The 11,240-nt window shown below is 54.5% G+C and overlaps 1 protein-coding gene across 4 annotated transcripts in view; it reads left to right on the top strand.

The window, feature by feature from the left end:
- The first annotated feature begins 624 nt into the window (after window positions 1–624).
- HDAC4 (histone deacetylase 4) overlaps window positions 625–11,240 on the top strand; it is a 352,120-nt gene continuing 341,504 nt past the window's right edge. For 3 of the 4 annotated variants that reach the window (XM_074010653.1, XM_045368051.2, XM_074010654.1), the window contains exon 1: window positions 625–667. The gene's annotated coding sequence lies outside the window, so the exon portion shown is untranslated. Of the gene's footprint in view, window positions 1,272–11,240 lie in introns of all 4 variants that reach the window. The other variant, XM_045368055.3, reaches the window with a different exon arrangement.

The raw sequence follows: 11,240 nt of genomic DNA, 5'->3' as shown, positions 1-11,240 counted from the left end.
TACCCAAGATGGAGGCAACGGCGAGGCCTGGCCAGCTCCCCGCCTCAGCCTGCACCCCATTGTGTGCCCTCTAAGCGCGAATTAGGCTCGCAAACACGCGGTGCTGACCGCTAGGTAGCCATGCGGGCTACCGAGTGGGACTAGACACGGCCGGGGCCCGTGTTTACGGTCACTACTGGCTCCGGGTCTCTGCGCCTCCTCAACCGCGAAGCACCCAGAGGCTGGCGCCTGGAGCGTCTTTTGGTACGCCCCGCCCCCTAGAATTGACAGCTCCAGCAGCCAATGAGGTCCAGGATGCGTGCGGGGAGGCGGGCAGGGGTGGAGCCTCTCCGCCGCTCACGGGGCGTCCGGCCCCGCGGTTGGGCAGCCGCGGGGCGAGGGGTGGGAGCAGACGGGCCGTGCGCAGGTTTCAACGGACCAATGGAAGGCCGGCCAGGCGCCCGGGGCGGGCGGGCGGGAGGCGGGGCCGAGCCGTAATTGACGAGCTCTTCATTAGAAACCAGGCGGGAGGGCGGGGCCCATATGGGGAGGTGACGCAAGGCTGCCGCAGCCAGTGGTTGCCGAGCCGCCGGCGGGCGGGGCGGGGCCGGGTCGGCTGACGGGCGTGCAGGGTGGCCTATCGCCGCCCGGCTCGACGCTGGAGGGGGGAGAAGCATCATGGTTCAACGTGGGTCAATTTTTTGTGAATGAGGAGGGGAGGTTGTGGGGCCGCCGCCGCGGAGCACCGTCCCCGCCGCCGCCCGAGCCCGAGCCCGAACCCGCGCGCCCGCCCGCGCCGCCGCCGCCGCCGCCGCCCGAGCAGCCTCCCAGCCTGGGCCCCCGGCGGCGCCGCGGCCGCGTCCCGGCTGTCGCCGCCCGAGCCCGAGCCCGCGCGCCGGCGGGTGGCGGCGCAGGCTGAGGAGATGCGGCGCGGAGCGCCCGAGCAGGGCTAGAGCCGGCCGCCGCCGCCCGCCGCGGTAAGCGCAGCCCCGGCCCGGCGCCCGCGGGCCATTGTCCGCCGTCCGCCCCGCGCCCCGCGCAGCCTGCAGGCCTCGGAGCCCGCGGCAGGTGGACGCCGCCGGTCCACACCCGCCCCGCGCGCGGCCGTGGGAGGCGGGGGCCAGCGCGGGCCGCGCGCCGTGGGACCCGCCGGTCCCCAGGGCCGCCCGGCCCCTTCTGGACCTTTCCAGCCGCGCCGCGAGGCGGCCTCGCCCGCCGGGGCGGGGGCGCGGGGGTGGGCACGGCAGGCAGCGGCGCCGTCGCCCGGTGCCGGGCCCGCGCCCCCCGAGCAGGTGGGCTCCGGGCCGCCGGGAGTGAGGGCGGGGGCGGGCGGGCGCCGGGGCCGGGCGGGCGCCGTTTATGTAACTTTGTCAAATGCTGTGAGTTTGCAGAAAAACGTCCCTGCCGGGGTCCGCGGCCCCTCGCGTGTCGTCGCCGCTGCGAGCGCCTGGGGGTTCGCGGGAGGCGGGGGTGCTGCCCGGGACCCCCTCGGCTCAGCCCGCAGGGCGCCCGCAGGCCGAGACGGGGCCCGGTCCAGCTCGGGGGTGGGATCCGCGTTTCCCCGCGTTGCGAAAACACACCACGGAATCATAAGCAAATTATCTCGTATTTACATTGAGCGTTGAATTATTTGACACTGTTATAGCAGGAGACCGTGCGTATCAGTTGGAAAGGCCGGGGGTGGAACCCAGTGTACTCATTTAATGCACATCAAAAATTTGTAATAACTTGAGGCAGCTGATATGAGTGTTTTCTTTATTGCATGTTGTAAATTGACCTGCTGTGACACAATTTTCAAATAAAGCGTTGCAGAAATTAAACTTAAGTTATTTTAAAACTAATGACTTTCTTAACTAAATCCTAATTGCATGACTGTAGAGACCTACCTAATTGCTTGCTGAGAGCAGTTCTGCTTGCTCTCCGTGAGGGAGGAAAGGGCCTGTGTAGTCACTTTGCCGCCCCGTTTTTCTCTATTCAGGCTTTTCTGTTTATTCCCACAAATCACCGAAGCAGTTAAGGCCTGGGAGTAAACCTGTAAACAGCCCTGGCCCAGCGCCAGCCCAGCAGGACTGGGGGGATACTGGCAGGTTTGCACCTTGACCTGGTTTCACTTTTTCTTTTGTAATATGATCGTGGTTGCCTGGAGTTTTAATTGCTTCTGATAATTCTGTGCATTATTTTCGGGACTGTCCAAAGAAGGCTGGTGTGGTGGTTTCAGGACCCAGCCAGGAAAGGTGGTGGTGGTGACTGGGGAAAGGGAGGGTGGAAGGGAGGGAGATCGAATTAAGAAAACTCAGCTGCTTGTACACAAATATACACTACAGCAGTTACAAAGCAACAAAAGTTATTGCAGAATTTTGCAGTAACTATGGCAACACAATTACTCTATTATAATTGGAAATGCAGAATGCCACCCAGTTAGAAGTTTCATCAGAATGGAGTTTTGGATATCAAAAATATGTGAAATTTAATTTTTTTTCAGGTAGCTCCTGTGAATTCTAAAATCTGTGTTCAATTACCTATTTTTAAGACTGATCGAGCCTTCCCAGATATTCTACTCTCTGGGATCTGTGGCATCTTTCCCCAGAAGAACTCACATTTGTGTGGGAGGGAAGTATTTTCATGCCTTAAAAACACACACCCCAACACATTGTAAGACTTCTATAGCTTTCTGTGTTCTGGGCTTTTATTTTAGAGATCAAATCCCATCCTAAAGAGAGCAGTAATCAATTAGAAAAGAAGCCGGCTGTACTCAGCAGGCAGAGGCAACGCTGCCCTCTTTAGGGTTCTTTCTTCTGCAAGGGGAGCTGGCAGCAGGCATGCCCCCCGGGGAGCCCTGGGCTAAGGGGCGGGGCAGAGGGAAGATGACTGGACTGCACATAGGCCTGGAAGGCCTGGGGACGAAGGGCAGATGTGGCCTCGGAGTCCTGAACCAGGGACAATGTTCTGTGTTCAGCAGCTTCCTAGCCATGCAAAATAAAAATCCGCAAATGCCATGTTCTCGGAGGCCTTGGGGGCTGTTGCTGTAGCAAGATGGGCAGAACAACCTGGCACACTGGCCACGTGCGGCTCAGGCAGCCCATCTGGACTCTCTGTGGCCAGAGACCTGGTTGGGAAGGATGCTCTATGGATGTTTACCAGGAGGGCTCTAGTGCTGGAAGTTTCCACACATTGTGGGGTTGCTGCATTTAATTTCGTTATAACTCTTTCCTTTTAACTACTGCATATTTATGCCCAGTAATCGACTTCCATTCTCCAGCTTCATTGTGAGGTTTCAATGCAGCATGAATGGCTTTGAATTCCAATCCTTTGATGTTGGGGGTGGCACCAAAGGAAAGGCGACTTTATGCTGTCTTAATTGCCGGAGCAGAAGAAGCATTTCATCACTCCTGTAGAATTCGTCCATACCGTTCTCTATTGAAAACGGCTGGGCTTTCATAGCTCAGAAGCTGCCATGAGTAATATATTAATACCTGATGTAGGGCGCGAAGGAGCCGCAGAGGCCGAGAGAACTGCCGCTGCTGAGAGGCAGCGGGGCGACAGGCTGTGGCCGGGCTTTCCCTCGGAGGCTCAGAATTGTTGACTGTAGCTGGGGATGGCGGACATGAAGGGCGAAGGGGCCCAGTCTCCACCTCAACTTGTGGCTGTGGAACCGGGACTGAGCCCCTGCCCCGTTGTTTGCAGCCCCCAGTGTGTCCTGGGATAAGGAGTTGGAAAGGATGGATTTGGAGGGAGTGTTTGTTTTGATCTCAGATGGTCAGCACATGCCCTGCCGTGTGGTGGGCTCTGGGTGTTTGGCCTTGACATTAGAGGCGGGTACCGCACCTTCTGGTTCATGTCAGATGATGGGTGCCATGTTGAAAGTGATGCTACCTTTGAATAGACCTTAACTCATTCATAAGCGTTTCTATGGGAACAAGTGTCACTGAGGTCATTAAGTTCTCTTTATACGGTCAGTTTTCTTCTCTTGGGCTTCTGTGAGTGGAAAGAATGGGACCTGTTTCGGGGTGGCATGAGGGCTGTGGTGCCTGCAGCCTTAAATGGCCAGGTCCCCTTGCTGCGGCCTTGCTGACACACGTCCTACTCACTTCCTAGAAGGAAGGTCGGGGTTCTATATAGATTGGCTGCACCGTGACTCCCAGTATCACTGTCGGGATGAGGATGCCTCCCAGAGCAAGGAGATGATGCCACGAGCAGCTGTCACATGCTCCCATAGCTGACGCCAGATGGGCACCTGCTTGGGGCTCGTGCTATTTCACGCACTCACCGTGTAGGTGTCAGCACAGCCCTGCAGGTGGGCTCCACCTCTGGAGGAACTGGGGGTAGAATGAAATGGACCATCTGCCTGCCCCTGCGTCTCCATTCCCAAAGGCCAGTTCCTCTCCGTGCCTCTGCTTCTGGGCCGGTGGTGACCTTGACGCTGAAGTTCAGCTGGTCGAGGTGCTTGGGCCAACACAGCGTCTCAGAGAAGAGGACAGTTTGGAATACCTTTCTAGTTCAGTGTCGTTAGACTTTCTAGTGCTGTGTCGACTGTCCTTGGAGCTGTCACAGGCGTGTTTCACAGGGTCTGGGAAGTGCTTCTGGCTTTCTCATGCTGTCTTATGTCACGTGTGATGCTGTGGAACTGGAAGACCATCGTGTTCTTCTCCTGCAAAGTCCCCAGGATGCCTGGAGGCAGGTGGGGGTGATGGAAGGGAGCTGGTGCTCCAAGTCCACTTCAGCCAGAGCAGCTTTTAGTGTTTGCTGTTCAGTCTGTTGATTACCTTGGAAGATGTTATTGGAAGAAAGCATTTGAGGACCAAGTTAATCTACTCTTACAATACCAACCCAGAAACCTTAAAGAAAATCTTGACAGATTTAATAGGATAAGAGATTTTTAAAAATCTCTTTGGCAAAAGACCCATAAGCCGGGTTAAGAGACAACAAGAGAAAAAATATATAACACGTTATGCCTGTGTGAGCTTAATAGTCAATATATAAAGAGCTTGACAGACCAATAAGAGAGCATGAGATCACCATTGCAAGGTGAGCGGAGCATATGAATACTGAATCATCGCGGCTAATCAATTCGGTGTAAAGGAGATTCTCTTTATCCCTATCATATTTTTTTTTTTTTTTTTTTTTTTTGAGACGGAGTCTCGCTCTGTCGCCCAGGCTGGAGTGCAGTGGCCGGGTCTCAGCTCACTGCAAGCTCCGCCTCCCGGGTTCACGCCATTCTCCTGCCTCAGCCTCCCAAGTAGCTGGGACTACAGGCGCCCGCCACCTCGCCCGGCTATATCCCTATCATATTGGCGAGTTTGATGATACCTGTTGCTGGTGATAATAATAATTCTGGTTCTGTAAGGTTTTTGCAGAGTTTAAGTTAATGTATGGAAATTGCCTTGAATAGGGCCTGGCATGGAGTCAGCATGACATAAATGCTGGCTCTTATTTATTATCATTTGCTCTCTGGAGGGACCGATATGTATTATCATATAAAATATAATAGGGCTGGGCAAGGTGGCTTATGCCTGTAATCCCAGCACTTTGGGAGGCCAAGGTGAGAGGATCACTTGAGCCCAGGAGTTCAAGACCAGCCTGGGCAACATGGTGAGACCCCATCTCTACAAAAAATAAAAAAAAAATCAGGCACCCGTGGCGTGTGCCTGCAGTCGCCATTACTTGGGAGGCTGAGGCAGGAGAATCAGGTGAGCCTGGAAAGTCAAGGTTGTAGTGAGGTGTGATTGCGCCACTGCACTTCAGCCTGAGTGACATAGCGAGACCTGTGCTGTCCCCCCAAATTTATATATATGATGTATAAATATAAAATAGTAATTACTGAATTGCTCTCTAGAAAAGTCTTAGGTGTCAAAATCTTAAATGCCATTCCCCTTGTCCCCACAATTCTACATTTCGAAATCCATTCTAAGGAAGGAATATAAGCGTGTGGATATCCAGATGTGTGTGGAGGTCGGGGCTGCATTATTTATAAAAGCAGTACTTGTTAAACCCGCTGGCATTTCTGCACTGTGGCATCCTCCATATGTAGACAGGCAGAAGTGTGCAGTTTAAGAGGGAAAGGCGGGGTCTGGAGCAGTCCCCAGGCCACTCCTTCTGGTTTTAAGTACTTGGGTCTCTAGGTAACCATCAGAGGTGAGGAAACGGGGTTCACTTTTCTTTTATGCGTGGTGGTATTGTAGAGATTTTTTTGGTAAGTGTGTATTACTTTTTTACAGTAGTAATTTGAAAAAATGTAGATATCTCCATTGGAAAGAAAAGTACTCTAAGTCCTTGGCAAGTTGATAAATATGCTTTGCAATAGAAAAATTTAGGGGCATTTGTTTTTCTGACTCACATGTAAGCTCTTTAAGGTGGGGACTGACCCTCCGGGTCTGGGCGGACTCTGGTACAGCCCGTCCTGGAAACAGTCTCCTGGGTTTCCACCAGAAGCAGGTTTGTACTTCTCATTCCCTTGCTTGAAACCCTGGCATGACTTTCCCATATTCTTAGGATCCTAAGGTCTCAGGGCCCTGGAAGGCCTTCCTGATCCTGGCCTCTGTTTTACCAGTGTCATCTGATAGCACTTGCTCTGTTTGTGGAGTTTCAGCTGCCATCTGCTTTGCTTCCTAGCTCTTTCTAAGTCCCCTTTGACCCCAGGGCCTTTGCACACACTGTTCCCCTTCCTTGGAACGGCCTCCCTTTACCTCCCTCTTCTCCAGCCCCTCAATTCATGCTCATCCTCTCATCCTTTGGCCCCCTGTTAAACTTAGCCTAACAGCTTCTTTCCTCCTTTCTAACAGCATCCCGTTGTGCAATTTCAAGAGTACATTGTGACCTTAGTTGTTTAATGCCACCTCTTCTACTAGCTGGGGCTCTGTAGGGTTGAGGGGCCCTGAGGGCCTCATGCCTGCTCTGTACCCTGTGCTTGGCAGTTTAGGTGCTCGAAGAATGAAAGAAAATGAATGAGTGAATGAATGAATGAATAAGTAGCCAAGTGAATGGCACAGTGTGGGCCTTGGGTGGGAGAGCTGGGGTGAGGCCCCACCTCTGGCCTGGCCCCTCTGCGGGGTTCTTGCCAGTGCCTTGGAATTGCCTGTTTCCTGACACCCCCTGCCCCCATCTGGGAACTTCTTGGTCCTGATTTTGGAGATTACATGCTCCTAAGGAGATGTCATAAGTGCAAGTGAAGGGGACTCTGTGATGCAGAAAGGAATGGGAGGGAGAAGGGCCTTCAACACAGCTGTCAAGTGGCAAATGCGACTGTTGTGCCAAGGCCAAGGCAGGTGTGTGCGGCTTGTTCTCCAGCCACTTCGCCCAGGGCCCCAGCGCGCGAGGAGGCGGGTGGTGCTTTTATGAAGGAGTATTTCTCTGCTTGTTTTAAATTAGAATTAATGACATTATTTAATCACTTGTTATTTAGCATCATAATTTTAATGTGATACCTTAATATGTTTGCGTACATAAACATTTTGGAGTCTGCTCTGTTTAAAAATGTGAGTGTTGGGCTTTGTTAGTTTACTGTTGTTTATGAAGCACTCCGTCTGTGTGAGCCAAGTGCTTTTGCTGGATTGATGTTTAAGCTTGAAACAATAAATCAGTTCTTACGACCTGAAAGTCTGAACCAGCGTTCCAAGCGGGAGTGTTGTTCAGGCAGTGATGGAATTGCATTTTCCCTTGGGAACGGCCCGTCATCTGGTTTATGTGTTGCTATTTGCTGGAGCGGTTCTTTTTTAAACTGAGGAAGAGAAGTTTTTGTGGTATCTCCACTGGCCTCCCTGGTGGTGGGGTTGGGGGTGCACGGGTGGTGGTGCCTCGGGGCCATGTTCCCTAAGTATTTCTAATTGATTAGTTATTATTTTGCAAATTCTCATTCTACACCCCAGCCCAAGTACTAGGTTTTACATGAGATGAGACTCAGTTGAACACATTCTCTGTGCCAGATGCAGTGGCTGGTCCCATGACCCCAGGCTTGGTCAGGAAAACTGGCCTCTGCCCACAAGAGGCTTTGGTGTTGGTAGGGACAGAGGAGAAGAAGGAGCTAAATAGGCAGGTGCACACAGGTCACCATCCTGAGCACCAGGGCTGTGGCTGGAGGGCTTGCTTGGTGGGGAGAGCTGTGGTGCAGGAGCCAGGCCCAGATGAGGAGGAGGGAGAAGAGGGTGGGTGGGTGGGAATGGGATGTGGTCCTTTTTAGCCAGAGCCAGGGTTTTGGGGCCACAGTAGGATGAAAAGGGCCACTGAGGTCTCTGAGGCCAGAGTGCGTGAGCCAGCAATGAGCCGGGCCAACTGGCAGGCTGCCTGGGTGGGGCAGAGGTGTGGTCTCCACAAAGGACTTCCTTGCTTTTTCATGTATGTGTAGTCTTCTTGCATTTAATGGAGGGTTTGCTTCTGTTCTTTCTGTTTTGTGCATTGGTGCCTGGCTCCAGCTGGGTGATGGACCTGATCTCTCTTGTTCTAACTTGGTCGAGGCAGGCCCATTCAGATGCATCCCCAGGAGGCCTCCAGGTGGCCCATGGCGTGGCTAGGCCTTCCCTGGGGCACCTGCTTGTTGGTGGTGCTGTTGTGGGGGCCTCTGCATGAAAAGCAAGGGCAGCTCCCAAAACAAGGGCATCATAATTTTAATATGATCATAATTTTAATATGATACCTTAATATGTTTGCGTACATAAACATTTGGGAGTCTCCCGGGGGGTCCCAGCCCAGTGGCTCTGAGACGGGGGCCGCATCCAGAAGGGAGGGGGTTCCTTCCTTCCTTCCAGCGGTGCTGGTGAGAGCTTCCTCTGTGCCTAGGTCCAGGATTCTGTAGAGTAGCTGTTGGGACTGAAGCCTGCTGGGAGTCCGTGTAGAAATCGTGCTGGAGGGGACCCCCTGGAGGACCCGAGCTGGCACCCCAGTGCCACTGGTTTACACACCAGAATTCCGGCTGTGAGGCTGAGCCTAGCCTGGCCCATCTGCAGGGGCCTTGCTGGCTGGCACTGTGCCATTTAAGTCGAGTGGCAGAAAGTGGGGCCCCGGCAGGTCAGCAGAGCATCGCCAAGGGCCTCTGAGCCCCAGTCCTCCTTGTGGCCTGGGGGTCATCCCAGCTGACTGTTGAGGACTTGCCCACCCCCAGGACTCATGTCCGAGCCCCGTAAGCTCAGGGATTAGAGTGTGCTAAGGATGCTGACCCCCATTCCGCCTTTGGGGGCTGTGGACAAGAAGGGGAAGATGGCCTGTGGGTCCACACAAGTGGGGCGTGTCTTCATTAGTGATGCCAGCTGTGCCTCTTTGCTCACAGGATGTGGGTGGCCCCCTGACCCTTTGGACCTTTAAAGGGAGCTGTAAAGAAACCACTGGGAGGTTCTGTCATGTTAAACCCCCTCTGCTCTGAAGTTGACATCAGATTTTGCCCTGAAGAGATCCTCAGAGGTGGTCACAGTCCCCATTCTTTGGAGAACACTTGTTTACCAGCTCAAGGGCTCTGTGTTGGAATCTGCCCCTTGGCTCTCCAGGTCAGAAGGACCATCAAAGGGTATGTCACTGGGGTGCCTCTGTCCTTCCTTTTGCCTCCTTTCGAGTACCTGCCCTGAAGCAGCTTGCTCTCCTTTGCCCCTGAGTGTGCAGCGCAGCCCAGCATAGCTCGGTCGCCGGCTGGGGCAGCAGCTGACCTGCAGAGCCCTTCCGCGCATGCCCGCTGCCATCGAGGGTAGCAGCCGGGCTGGGCTGTCCCACCCCTGCCTGCCATGGTGGCCCCGGGCAGCATGGGGCCTGGTGTGGGAGCATCCAGCTCACCTCCCAAGCTGGTGGGGATGTTGACCTTTTGGGCTTTGGAGTTTACAAGCAACCATGAGCAGTGCTTCTCTCAGTCCCTCCCTGAAGAAGAGTGTCTTTCCACGTCAGCGTGCCAGCTTCAGCACACGCGGGCTGTGTTCTGTCAAAGTTCTGTTTTAGAATTCTCCTGGTTAAGTGGAGGCCAGAGCTGAGGAATGTGGGGGCTGCAGAGGGCCTCCTCTCTTGTTTCACGTGTTCTTCTCCTGGTTCCTCGGTGCTCTCGTGGGTGTGGGGTGAAGGGTCTGATTGGTGGATGGGCTCACTTCTGCTCGCCACACTGCCGATGTGCCTGCAGTGGACAAGAGTGATTGGCAGTGATGTTCTGTGTTCCATGGCTCTGGGGTGTTGAGTAGGCATGGACTGAGGTCCCAGCTTCACTGTCATGACCCCATCACCTCAGTGAGTCCTTTGTTGTCTGCCGAGTGAGTGTCTCTCCCGCCGAGACTCAGCTTTCCTCTTCCTTCTCCCCCGGTGGCTCTGAGGACACGCAGCCCTCTCTGCTGGCATGTCTTGGGAGGAATGAGGACTAGGGTATGTCCCCTGCCAGAGGCTTGCTGCCGACCGGGCCTTGGATGCACCTGCAGGACTTTCTGAGGCCCCTGCGCCCGCTCAGGGCATCTCTGCGGCTGCTGGTGGTCGTGGTGTGGTGGACGTCTCTCCAAAGGACCTTAGTACCATTTGAGAACAAGCTCTTACCTGCCTTTGTCCTTGCAGGGACTGTGTCGTAGTTTACAGGGATTAGACTCTTGAAAGCTCAGAAGCACCATGATGCTTCCCACGGACACGGTCAGCCCCCAGGGCATGCTGCACTTGTCAGGGATCTGAAGGGCCAGTGTCCTACCCAGTATGCGGAGCCCGGCTCGTGATGGTGGCTGAGCTGCTGTGGCATGTCCAGATTGTGCCTTGGCCACCGTGTGATTTGTATCGAGACCAGTGGTGCCGAGCCAGTCTGATGGACACTCTCTGCCACGGCTTTGCTGTCCATCGTGCTTCCCAGTGTGCTGGGAGAGGGAGCTGCCCTGAGACTGTGGCTGTGTGTGTAAATCTAGTCTGCCCCGCTTTCCCTCCCCTTGATTCTTTCTGTCCCATCTTCACTGCCTCTGATTTGCATGAGCAGCGAGCCTGAAGGGCAGTGTGCATTTTGCCCGCTGCTTTCGTCAGAAGGCTACTGGGTATGGCTGCCGTGTCTCAAGGGAGGCTGCGTGGCTGGGTGCTCGGGCTGGGCTCTGGGCTCCAGGCATGTGGCAGCTCCTGGTAGCAAAGTGAGGGGTAGTGCCGCTGTGGAGGGCAGTGAAGGACGGAGAGATGGGAGAGGTCAGGGCTGGGGCTGTGGCCGTGTGATGCCACTGTGGGCACAGCTCCTCCCCAGGTGGAGGGTGGGAAAGGCACTCTAAGGGGATTTTGGGGGGTGGCTTCCAATATGTATATATATATTTTTGAGACAGAGTCTTGCTTTGTTGCTCAGGCTGGAG

The sequence above is a fragment of the Macaca fascicularis genome, chromosome 12 (genome assembly GCF_037993035.2).
Source record: "Macaca fascicularis isolate 582-1 chromosome 12, T2T-MFA8v1.1".
NCBI classification, from domain to species: domain Eukaryota; kingdom Metazoa; phylum Chordata; class Mammalia; order Primates; family Cercopithecidae; genus Macaca; species Macaca fascicularis.
This window is presented reverse-complemented; position numbering and strand designations above follow the sequence as displayed.